The following is a 10,693-nucleotide window of genomic DNA, read 5'->3' on the forward strand; positions in this document are numbered from 1 at the left end:
GTGTTGTTTGAGACGGGTGAGTATGGAATGTTGAGTTTCGCCAATATAGAGTTTATTGCATGCTGTGCAGGTGATGGCATAGACTATGTTCCTGGAAGAAAGCGAGTAGGCAGCTAGTACGGGGAGGCTTTTGCCACTGTGAGAGTTGGTGATGAATTTCCTTGGGATGAATAAATGATCGAGTTGATGGTGGGGGTGTTTATGTTCTGTGAAGGCCGCATGAACTAAGATATCGTAAAGGTTGGGGTTCCTTCTGTATGCTGTGATGAACCTATGGTTATGGAAGGGTGGGTGTTTAAGTTTTAGATTCTGGAAATTATTTTTGATTGCCTTTTGAAGAGGGGTAAATCTGTGAGAAAAGGTGCTAATGAAGGGGAGGAGTCTGGGCGCTGAAACAGGTCGTGTAAGGGGAGCGTGGCTGGCCTTTCCAAGGGTCGAGGATGGTTATGCTTAGAATAGAGGAATTGGGAAAGGTTAGGGTTAGAAGGGAGGTAAGGGTTAGGGGGGTTCAAGTTACAATTGAGAGAGGTGGGCTGGGATGGAAGATGGTTGGGGTTAGGAGAAAGTGGTGGGGAAGGGTTAAGGTTAGAAAGAAGGTAAGGGTTGGGGGGCTCAGGTTAGGATTGAGGGAGGCGTGCTGGGATGGAAGATGGTTAGGGTTAGGATAGGGGAGAGGGGAAGGGTTAAGGTTAGAGGGGAGGTAAGGGTTGGGGGGCTCAGGTTAGGATTGGGTTAGGGTTGGGGTTAGTTCTTTTTTGATAAAACTCGCATAAGCACAAGTCTACTGATCAGGAATTTGGCAGAGAGGATAGTCATGGGCCCACAACGTGGGGAGCTCTGGTTCAAATCCCAAGCAGAGTAACTGAGCAGGGGAGGAGGAGCAAGAGGAAGAAGTCCTGTTTTAGAGTAGTGAAAAGAAAAAAAAAAAAGAAAGGTAGCGCCTGGGGGAGGAGAGGACCTGGAATAAAAGAATAAGTGCCATTATGCAAGAATAAAAAAGCAAGCAATAATAAAATCGTCAATAGGTACTAAATATTAAAAAGCTACATAAATGTGATAAAATTAAGTGCCACAGTTGAAACATGCAAAAAAAACAAACACAAGGTATAGTGTTCTGTCCTCCCGAGTAAAACTAAAGGTGCTAAAAAAGAACAAAACAAAAAAAACCGGGGGAGCGGGGGGGAAGGTTAATATGGGGGGGGTTCTTTGGCAAAGAAATTGAGGGGGGATAAAGAGGCAGGCGGCAGCTAAATTTGTAGTACATGGAGCTTCAAGGGTTATTGAGGCCGCCTGGTGCAGTGGTCCCTAATCTATGGATCCATGTTTTCTCTGCTCTCCTCCTGCCCGCAAGTCCACCGATCATTGTGGTCTATGCCAGAAATTGAAAGGTGAGTAAGTGGATGAAGTTGAAAATGTTGAACCAAATAAGTGGTAAGTCGACCCTTCCCAATGTTGTATAGATGTTGTGATAAACCGGTGTGTACAGAGTGCTGTGTTTCACCTATGTAGAGTTTATTGCAAAGGGAACAGGTTATTGCATAAACCACATTGGTTGTGGAAATGGATAATGAACCAAAAATAGGGTAACTCTTTCTGCTATATGAATTCTGGATAACCTTACGGATGACCTTGGGGTCAGGGATGGATTGAAGGGGTGGGGAATGGTTAGGGTTAGAGAAGGGGGGCGGTAGGTCAAGAGAGTGTGTGGGGGTGGAGGAGAAAGGGAAGGAAGGTGGGAGGTTGGGGTTAGGGATGGATGGAAGGGGTGGGTTAGGGTTAGGGTTAGAGAAGGGGGGCGGTAGGTCAAGAGAGTGTGTGGGGGTGGAAAAGAAAGGGAAGGAAGGCGGGAGGTTGGGGTTGGGGATGGATGGAAGGGGTGGGTTAGGGTTAGGGTTAGAGAAGGGGGGCGGTAGGTCAAGAGAGTGTGTGGGGGTGGAAGAGAAAGGGAAGGAAGGCAGGAGGTTGGGGTTAGGGATGGATGGAAGGGGTGGGTTAGGGTTAGGGTTAGAGAAGGGGGGCGGTAGGTCAAGAGAGTGTGTGGGGGTGGAAGAGAAAGGGAAGGAAGGCGGGAGGTTGGGGTTGGGGTTGGAGAAGAGGGACGATGGGTCAGCAGAGTGTGTGGGAGTGGAAAAGAGAGGGAGGGGCTTGGGGTTAGGGACGGAGAAAAGGGATGGGAAATGGTTGGGGTTAGTGGAAAAGGGTGTGGAATCGTTAGGTAGTGGTTGCCTCCCCCTGGGGGGGTATGAGTGTTGTGAAGAGTTGGGAGAGTGAGTGGGAGCGAGTGCTGCCAAAGTGGCGTTTTTTATTTTTCGCAGAAACCGTTTGGAATAGCCTCTGTGTCTGAGGGCTTTGAAGAGAGTTTGAGTGGCGTGTGAGAAATCCGAGGGTTTGGAACAGATGCGGTGAAAACGGATGATCTGAGATTTGATGATACCCCGGAAGGTGTGTTTGGGATGATAACTGGATTTATGGAGAAGTGCATGTGTGTCCGTAGCCTTGAAGAAAACTTTTGTAAATAGGCGATTGTATGAATTATTGGAGGGTTCGAAATATACTGTAGTGTCAAGAAAATTAACTTGGTGGGGATCAATGGTGGATTTGAGTTTGATGGATGGATGATGGTTATTGAGGATGTCCAAAAACTGTTGGAAGAGAGAAATGTCATGATGCCATATACCTATGATATCATCTAGAAATCTAAGGAAGAGCAGAGGTTTATGGGGACACTTGGCGAGTGCTCCTCGCTCCCACTCACTCATGTAGATGTTTGCATATGAAGGTGCAAATCTTTGGCCCATGGCGGTCCCATGAATCTGTAAGTATAGTTTATTATTGAACGTGAAGTCGTTGTTGGTAAGACAAATTTTGAGGAGGTCCAAAATATGTCTGTCTGGTCTATTGTGGTCTGGGTATCTGTGGAAAATAGAATGAATGGTTTGTAGGCCGTGTTGAGTATTTATGTTTGTGTAAAGGCTATCAATATCCAGGGTAAACAAGAAGGCCTTATTTGGGACCGCCATGGGTCTGATTATGTTGAGAAAATGATAGGTGTCCTTTATATAACTGGGATGTTTTGTGGAGAGGGGGCCTAAAAAGTGGTCTATGTACTGAGAGATGTTGTAAGTGGAGCTACCACAGTCCGAGACAATGGGACGGCCGGGAGGAACCTCAGAGGGAATGGTCCAAGTGGAGGGGTCTTTATGGATTTTTGGTAGAAGGTAAAACTGTCGGGGGCGTGGTTGATCCGGTCCAAATAGATAATCCCTCTGTTTGGCTGTGATGAGTTTGCGCTGATAGAGAGAATGAATGATGCTTCTGATTTGTGACTGGGCGTGTAATTGTACGGTTTCTGTGATGGGTTTATAGTATTTTGAATCCGTGAGTTGTCTATTGGCTTCGAAAAGGTATTGTTGTCTATCTAAAATAACAATTTTAGAACCTTTATCTGCCGGTTTTATGATTATGTTGGGGTTATGGGAAAGCTCTTTCAGAGCTCTCCGCTCATGGGGTGTCAAATTATCCGGGATGTCCCTTTGGGGGTGGTACGAATGAAATGACTGCCTGTCAGATAGAATGAGAGTTTGGATGGCTTTGTTGACCTGGGATAAGGCTGGTTCCCAGGTGGATGGTGATGTGAACAGAGTTTTATTGCTATTAGCTGATTTGTGGAAGTGATCAATGATTTTCAAGCGCCTGTGATATTTATGGAGGTCCCTCTGAAGTTCCTCCCAGTCTGCGTGCTTAGGTTTGGGAATAAAAGAAAGTCCCCTTTCCAGGACGGAGACCTGAGTGGATGAAGGGGTGAATAATTTTGACAAATTCAAGACTGTTGAAGTGGAATCCCATCCTAAATTGAGGGGTGCAAGGGGTGGGGTCCTGTTTGAGACTGTATTGGTTGAGACTGGAGTTGTTGGATGGGGGGTAACGACGGTGCCCTGGTGGGTGGGTTTTTGGGGTGGAAAGAAATGCCGTATATCAGACTGTGAAGTGTGAGCATGAATAGTGACCGGATTGGTTTGGGAAGTATCTATAAATTTAGCTGTTTGCACCAGTGCTGGAAGATGGCTTGGGCAGTTGCGGTAGTCCAGTGGATATTGTCGTCGGCAGTCTGGAATGTATCGTGGGGAATTTCAGCCAAGAACGGAAAGTGGGTTGCAATGGTATTGTTGATTAGCTTGAGGTTTTCCTGTTGTCTGTCTGTAAGGTGAGGTGAAAAGTTAAGTATTGGGAAGTAGATATCTGCATTGGGGAAGGTAGACTGTGCCTGTTTGTAGAGAGCTTTAAGCTGTTTTATAGATGTTTGTTTAGGGTCCTGATCCTTGTTGTTAATTCCTATGGAAAATATTACAATTTTGGTGGCTGGATTGGGTACTGTCTTTTCACATATCTTTACGAAATGATAGAGGTTTGCTCCGGGATAACTGTCCAGTTGAAGGTTGGGGTTGGTGTAATATGGAATCCGTTTAATATTGGAGTCCCCCAGGAAGACTACAGGCCTCCTCACCCTGAAGGACCAGTCCTGTAGCTTCCTGTGGGGTCTGGCCAAGTGTGTTGTTGTTTTGAATTTTGGAGGGGAGGAAAGTAGTGTGGACTGTAAAATGGGGGGGCCCGGGCGGTTGCCGGCCAGGTCCGGCACGGGTTGATCAGTGTGGGAGGGGCCAGAGGAGGCAGGGGCAGTCCGACTGGGCACTGGGACAGGACCAGGGCTAGTCGCAGGGGAGGGTTCAGAGTGGGCATGGGTGGTCATTCTGACCTTCATGGGCCCAATCATCATATGTGTTTCCCCTCCCCTGCGGTTGTTGTAGCCCCGGGAATCTGTTTGCCCATGCACAGTCATCCGGCCCTCCGCCACCTCTGTTGGGGGTGAATCAAAGGAGATGAGATCATTAGCTGTTGTGGAAACATTAGATATTACAGAAGGGTTGGATTTTGACAATGAAATGGTGTCCAAGATTTGATTCTGTATGAATTTAACCTGTTTTGTGGACCTTTCATGGACCTGGGCTGCAACCGTCCGGGCCCTAGTTGGCTCTGTGATAAAGGAATGGTTGGAGTCTAGCTGTGGTTCCTGGTTATTGGGCTGTGGAACAGAAGATGGCGGAAAAGAGCAGTTTACAGATGAAGAAGGTGTAAGTACTGTAATGTGGTTGGTTGCGGGGGAGATGGGAGAAAGTTCTGGATCCAAATAGGTAGACTCAGGCGGTTTCTGTGTATGTAAAGAGAATGTGAGGCGCCTAGGTCTCTGGGGTAGGGGTGTAGAAGCCTGTGGCATGGAAGGAACTGGGGAAGATGTTGCTGTAATTCTGGGTCTGGTAGGGTTGATGGTCTGGTGAGGGAGGCTTTGAGAGGTCTCCCTATATATGGGTAATTGATGTGATGGGGTCTGCCGTGGGGCCTTAACTGTATCAGTATGGTCCTGAGGTGGCTTTAACTTCGCTATGGGTGAGAGGTGATGGGAGGAGCATCTGGGGAGATCTGTCAGGGCTGTGGGTCGAGATAATGGGTTCTGATCCAGTTCTGTTTGTCTAAAATGGCGGGTGAAATCCTCTGTGAGGGTTGGTTTGGGGCCAAGATATAGGGACAGTTTATGGGGAATTTTTGCTCGTGGGAGTGCCGGGAATTCTTCCTCCTCTTCCAAAATGGGGGTGAGGGGTCTGTCTGAGCGGGTGCCTGTGCGGAGAGGAGGTGGTGGGTTGGATATAATCCTAGAAACTGCTGGGTTATGAGGTGGATCCGGTAATGTGTGCGCAGTGTTGATTACAGGTTGTGTGTCCGCAGGGTGAATGTTGAGAATGTCTTCTACTGTTTTTATGGTTGCAGATGTAAGGCGAGTGTAGTATCGTTTCCTAGCCCAGCTGATGGCTATCTGGAGGGCTAGTGGGTTCCGTGGTGTGTCTATCAGGGATGAGATGACAGAAGTATAATGTTCATGTAATATAGTCATATTGTTACGCATCCATACTGTTGTGTTTTGTTTTACCTTAGCTTGAGTGGCTTCGCAGGGCGTAGATGGTTTAATGAAGTCCGTGAGTTTATGGACCTGACGCATCATTCCTACAGGGAATGTTTGGGATGTAATGGAAGTGTCTATGATTTCTTTGTGGTGAACTGCCTGGATGAGTTTGAAGTATTGTTTGGTGATGTTTCGTGTGGCTGGGTCAAGTGTTTGATAGGGTGTGTGTATGGTATGTCTAAGATGGTGTGACGAGGAATGTTGGTGATGGTAAGTATTTTTCTGATGGTATCTATTCACTGTACTAGAGTGTGAGTGGGGGTTTGGGTGTAGTGACATGAGCGGTGGTGGTGGTAACAGTGGTTCGCGTCGTGTTGGTGGTGAGTGTGTCTGAGGCCGAGCATTGGTCCCCCCACTGCTCACCTGGCCTGCCCTGGTCCTGGAAAAAAACATGTTAGTTGCTAGGGGGTGGCCTACCTTAGCACGGAGTCGGTGCGTTGTCCTCTTTTGGTCGGGTCAACATTCCAGGTCGTAGATGGAGTTGATGGCTGATGGTTGTAGGCTATTGCAGCAGACTGATACTCAAAAGAGGATTAGTGAGGCAGATGTAGATCCCACAGGGAGGAGCCCGGGGGCCCAAGGAGGCCGAAACCCCCACTAGCAATTAAAAACTATCTTTATTAATTAAAAAAGGTAAAAAACTGGTAAAAACAAAGTATTAAAACAATTTAAAATAGTGTGTGGTGAAACACACTAAAAGGCTATAAAAAACCAAGGGTGAGGGTCAGTTGAGCAGTGTGAAACCTGACGTTTCGCAGAGATGCTGCTTCATCAGAGGTATTAAAGGGAATGCTGGCCTCAGTAACTGATATATATAGCCCAGGGATGGGAAATCATAGTGATACCCATCCCCGAACTATGATGATTGGAGGAGGAAGAATTCCCGGGCGGAGCCGTGGTTCAGGCAAGAAGGCCATAGGATAATTGAACCAGTTTGAATTTTGGAGGGAAAATGGTGGGGAGGGATTGGTTAAAAAGGAAAAAAGGGGGGGGAGGGGGGGTTTTGGGAAAAAAGGGGGGGGAATTGGAACGGAAAATGGTAATTTGGAGATGTATACTCAATCAGCAATGCACGTGGTAAGATGGGGAAGACATCCGCCTGCCAAGCGGGCAGGACTGGATCGATCCCCATGCCTGGCATGGGATGCCCTCCCCCTCAAAAAAAAGGGAAAAAAAAGGGGGGGGGGAAGTGAGGAAGAACAATTTTGGAAAAATCCAGAATGGTGGAGGTTATAGGTGACGACAAAAAAAAAAAAAAAAAAAAAAAAAAAAAAAAAAAAAAAAAAAAAAAAGTTTGGGTGGGAGGGAGGGGGGGGGAAAGGAAGCTGATGGCACAGTGGGAAAGACATTCATCACTGGTGCAATTTCCCCAAGTCAAGGTTATTAAACTGAGAGGCATGGATCCAGAACTTTCAGGTAGAATATACAGGAGTTGAGGTTTCTATTTATGGAAAAGATGATAAATAGTGGTATGAACCAGGTCCAAGTCAGTGGCACGGGCTAGGTTAGGGTTGGGGTTGGGGTTGGGGTTCAGGGTTACCATGTTTATGGTTTATGGCACTGGCCTACTGACTTGGAAATTATTGCAAGGGTTGTAGTAGTTGTGTAGTGGTTGATATTTAATAGGTGGAGCTGTTGACCATGTTGGTGGCAGAATGGGGCGGGCGCCCGCCAAGAGAACCAGAGGGACCTGGTTCGATCCCCCGGCACCGTGGCGGAAGTCCGCCCCAGAGAGCCGCACCGAAAGAAAAGGGGGGGCACTGCATCAAAAGAAATAAACAATGTTTTATCTGTAAAGAAGGGGAGAGGAATTGTAATGTGAGTGATTGTGGTAAGGGAGCAATGTTGTTGGCCAAATGGGGCAGGTGCCCGCCAGGTGAGCCAGAGGGACCTGGTTCAATCCCCTGGCACAGTGGAGGACACCTGCCCCAGAGAGCTGTACTGAAAGAGAAGAAAAAAAAAAAAAAAAAAAAAAAAAAAAAAAAAAAAAAAAAAAGGGTGGGGGAAGGGAGAATGTGGGGTGGACCTCTCCCAGGTGCACCAGAGGGGATGTTTTGGTCCCCCGGCGCAGCGGGAGACGTCCACCCCTGAGGGGAGGGGCAAAGTGGAGGAGAAAGAAATGCTGAGAGGAGAAAAAAGGAATGACCAAAGGAAGGCACTGTTGAAGTAATGGAGATATCAGAAGATGTTATGATGCTAGGTTCAGTCCATGTGGGGTGAGTGTTGCTAGTGTGTGGATCCAGTGTTTTTCTGCTCTTTTCCGTTGGTATGTAGACCATCTGTCATTAGATTCCAAGCCGGAGATTCTGAGATTGTGAACTGGGTGTAGCTGAAAATGATTGACTAAGGGGGTGGATAGTCTACCTTCCCCAATGTTGTACAGGTGCTGTTTGAGACGGGTGAGGATGGAATGTCGGGTTTCCCCTATGTAAAGTTTATTGCAGACTGTGCAGATGATGGCATAGACTGTATTTCTAGATTGCAAGGAATGGGCGAGAGATACGGGTAGACTTTTGCCACTATGGGGGTTGGAAATAAATTTACGAGAAATGTATAAGTGCTCATATTGTGTGGGGGCCGTTTTTCTATTTTCAGTGAAAGCTGAGTGAACCAGAATGTTTTGGAGATTTGAGTTTTTCCTATAGGCTGTGATGAATCTATAATTATGGACTGGTGGATATTGGAGTCTCAGGTCCTGGAAGTGGGACTTAATAGTTTTGTGAAGGGTTGTGAATCTGTGAGAGAAGGTGCTGACAAACGGAAGAAGTTTGAGCGGGGAGGTGGAGTGCTGAGGAATGGGGCCGATCCCTTGTGCTGGGGAGCAGCTAGTAAGGGTGAGGGCAATAGGGGTAGGTTGTGTTGGGGAGTGGGATGGGTCCAGGTCAGGTTCTGCAAGGAAGGGGTCAGTGGTAAGGTGCACAGATAGAGAAGGTAAAGGAGGGGAATAATTGGGGTTGGGGGAGGAAAGAGGGAGCGAGGAATGGTTAGGACTAGAAGAGGGGGCCTGATCAGGGGAGTGTTGGGGGATGGAAAGGAGAGGTAAGGAAGGCACGGGGTTAGGAGAGGAAGAAAGGGGTGGGGGGTGGTTAGGGTTAGAAGAGGGGGGCAGGTCAGGGGAGTGTTGGGGGATGGAAAGAAAAGGTAGGGAAGGGTTAGGGTTAGGGGAGGAAGAAGGGGGTGGGGGATGGTTAAGGTTTGAAGAGGGAGGCAGGTCAGGGGAGTGTTGGGGCATGGAAAGGAGAGGTAGGGACGGGAGGGGGTTAGGGGAGCAAGAAGGGGGTGGGGAGTGGTTAGGGTTAGAAAAGGGGGAAGGTAGGTCAGGGGAGTGTGTGGGGATGGAAAGGAGAGGGAGGAAAGGGAGGGGGTTGGGGTCAGGGATGGATTGAAGGGGTGGGGAATGGTTAGGGTTAGAGAAGGGGGGTGGTAGGTCAAGAGAGTGTGTGGGGGTGGAGGAGAAAGGGAAGGAAGGTGGGAGGTTGGGGTTAGGGATGGATGGAAGGGGTGGGTTAGGGTTAGGGTTAGAGAAGGGGGGCGGTAGGTCAAGAGAGTGTGTGGGGGTGGAAAAGAAAGGGAAGGAAGGCGGGAGGTTGGGGTTGGGGATGGATGGAAGGGGTGGGTTAGGGTTAGGGTTAGAGAAGGGGGGCGGTAGGTCAAGAGAGTGTGTGGGGGTGGAAGAGAAAGGGAAGGAAGGCAGGAGGTTGGGGTTAGGGATGGATGGAAGGGGTGGGTTAGGGTTAGGGTTAGAGAAGGGGGGCGGTAGGTCAAGAGAGTGTGTGGGGGTGGAAGAGAAAGGGAAGGAAGGCGGGAGGTTGGGGTTGGGGTTGGAGAAGAGGGACGATGGGTCAGCAGAGTGTGTGGGAGTGGAAAAGAGAGGGAGGGGCTTGGGGTTAGGGACGGAGAAAAGGGATGGGAAATGGTTGGGGTTAGTGGAAAAGGGTGTGGAATCGTTAGGTAGTGGTTGCCTCCCCCTGGGGGGGTATGAGTGTTGTGAAGAGTTGGGAGAGTGAGTGGGAGCGAGTGCTGCCAAAGTGGCGTTTTTTATTTTTCGTAGAAAACGTTTGGAATAGCCTCTGTGTCTGAGGGTTAGGGTTAGGGTTAGGGGTTAGGGTTAGGGGTTAGGGGTTAGGGTTAGGGTTAGGGTTAGGGGTTAGGGTTAGGGTTAGGGTTAGGGGTTAGGGTTAGGGTTAGGGTTAGGGTTAGGGTTAGGGGTTAGGGTTAGGGTTAGGGTTAGGGGTTAGGGTTAGGGTTAGGGGTTAGGGTTAGGGTTAGGGTTAGGGTTAGGGTTAGGGTTAGGGTTAGGGGTTAGGGTTAGGGTTAGGGTTAGGGGTTAGGGGTTAGGGGTTAGGGTTAGGGTTAGGGGTTAGGGTTAGGGTTAGGGGTTAGGGTTGGGGTTTGGGTTGGGGTTTGGGGTTGCCCCTGTTAGGGTTTTGGGCACTGGCCGACTGACTTGAGGATTATTGTAAGATATGTAAAGATTATGAAGTTGTGCTCAATCCTGGAATGGAAATTGGAAACTGAAGAGAAGACGGTGACTATGAGGCGGTGAAGTGGGGTGGACGTCCGTCATCCACACCGGCTGGAATGGTTCAATTCCCCGGTATGGCATGGGACGCCCACCCCAGAAAGTTGACATAAAACCGATAGGGCCAAGAAATACTGTTTTGTGAGCCTTGACGAATT

This window comes from Telmatherina bonti (assembly GCF_933228915.1).
Source record: "Telmatherina bonti genome assembly, chromosome: 8".
Lineage (NCBI taxonomy): Eukaryota > Metazoa > Chordata > Actinopteri > Atheriniformes > Telmatherinidae > Telmatherina > Telmatherina bonti.